Consider the following 2,468-nt stretch of genomic DNA (forward strand, 5'->3'; position numbering starts at 1 on the left):
TCGACCTATGAATAGGTTTACTTCCCAGTCAGGGCATATGCCTGGGTTGCAGGGCAAGATCCCCAAGGTGGGGTGTGCAGGGGGCAGCTGATCGATGACTCTCTCTCATCATTGATGATTCTATCTCTCTCTCCCTCTTCCTTCCTCTCTGAAATCAATTATAGCAATCCTGATCAATCCACAAAGCTTTTTAGGAGTTCAAATGTACAAGAACTAAAATATCCTAGAACTTCTGCCTAAAAGAATCAAGAAGAAATTGGCAAATTTAGGGTTAAAGTTGACTTTGTTTTACCCTCTCCCTACCTCAGCCAGGTTAAGCAGCCACATAAATCTTACTAGGGGAAACACACATACACCGAATAATGTAAATAACACACAGGCATTTTCAATTTTCCTCAAAAATGGCTCATAAATCAGAGTTTATAATTAGATACTCTGAAAAACCTTACTTTTTAGTTTTTCTTCAAATATTATCTTATATTTCACTTATATTAAGTGGCAGAACAAAAATATCTAAGGTAGCCAAGCACTTTGATGATTAAATGTGATTTTAAGAGAATCTACCTAAAACCTAGTTTCTGAGAATGTAGCAATACCTTCTGTGTGGTTAAGATTGATTCCAGAAAGTTTATTTCAATCAATAGACCTGATAATTCTACAGAACTTTACAGTTTATTCAACTCTCCTCACTACCATCTCATGGGACTGTTAAACAGGGTAAAGGAGGTAGTATTCCTACTTCTTTTTTAGATAAAGAAAATGTAAAGTTCAAAAGCTTTAGTGATGCCCTAGTGGGCTTGGCTCAGTGGATAAGAGCATCGGCCCAAGGACTGAAGGGTCCTGGGTTTGATTCCAGTCAAGGGCACGTATCTCAGTTGCAGGCTGGATCCCGGCCCTAGTCAGGCACGTGTGAGAGGCAACCAATAGATGTGTCTCTCTCACATTGATGTTTCTCTCCATCTCTCCCTCTCCCTTCCACTCTCTCTAAAAATCAATGGAAAAATATCCTCAGGTGAGGATTAACAACAAAAAAAAGCTTTAGTGAAAATTTAAGAGAAACAAAACAAATAAATTCAGATCTTCATTAAATTGCAGCTCTATAACACACTGATTTAATTATGTGATGTTAGTATTGTAGTACTTTTAAAGAGTTTATAAGTAATGCATCAGACCTGTATGTAGAGGAAAGGAACATTTATACCATCTCTAAATAATAAATGATTTAGTTTAAATTCATTATCCTAGCATTCCTAATGTTTTTTCTAACTTGGCCTTTCTTTCTTCTTATCTACTAAGTAATATAGAACAGGGGATGTATCAAAAACATAATCTCTTATTCAGAAAGTTAATTCTTATAATCTGCAGTAAATGGATACAATTTAAGACAAATACAATGAAGATTCCATAGATTTTTAAGCCATTCCTTTTTATCCTCATTCCAAAAAAATTTCCCCTAGATTAGATAAATTAAAAGACTTCTGAACTTAAAAACCATGACTCACTAATTCTGAATATTAGCCAATACAAAAGAATTCCTACATATCAAAATAACCTAGGCACTGCCCTCCAGTTAAAATTCTATTGTAATATTATCTAGCTGCCCTGAGTTTCTCCTTCACAAGCAGAGAGGAGGAGGAACTAGTAGCAAAGAGCTTTAAAAGTCTATGTCTGGCATAAATGGCCTGAATACAGTAAATGCCTGTATTTTTATTTATTTATTTTTTTAAATTGTTTTATTGCTTAAAGTATTACAAAGAGTATTACATATGCCTGTATTTTTAAATAGTATTTTACTTACTGACATCTAAATTTAAGACACATTTCTTTCTTCTCTACTTGGCATGTTTTATAACATGTGAGGATTAAATAATATACGGGAAGTACATAGTGTTAGCCTGAGATAGTAAATGCTACCTATTATCATGTGTTATACAATCAATGATGGCTCTATTGATTACAATAATCAGGAACTCAGACCAACTTTGAAAGACCTTATTTAGCTCTCACGTTACTTAGGGGACTAAGACTGGCACTATCTATTCATTTCTCTTTGCAAACTGTATCCATATTCCCAGAGATCCTCTGCAGAACATTTCTTCTTCTTTAAAACAGGATAATGTATATGAGCACATCACCAGGTTGTTGGGAAGATTAAGGGAATTAAGAAAAAATCTTAAGTGTAGTCAGTCAATGAAGGTAAGCTATTATCTTTACGGATCATTTTTTAAAAAGTGTTTCTTTAAACAAAAGAATCACACCCTTAAAAATCAAATGTCATCTCATCCAAGCTAGGAAACAATAAGTCTACTTTGGAAAAGGCTATTTGGATTAAGCTATAGTTTCCCAACCAGTCCAAAAGGACACTCTGATACAGTGCAAGGTGGGGTGTGTGTGTCAATATTTTTAGTTTCCTCACTCCTCTTTCTCAATTTCTGACCACAAACTGATAACTTCATCAGATGACTTGC

The sequence above is a fragment of the Myotis davidii genome, unplaced genomic scaffold (genome assembly GCF_000327345.1).
Source record: "Myotis davidii unplaced genomic scaffold, ASM32734v1 scaffold73, whole genome shotgun sequence".
In the NCBI taxonomy this organism is placed as follows: Eukaryota; Metazoa; Chordata; class Mammalia; order Chiroptera; family Vespertilionidae; genus Myotis; species Myotis davidii.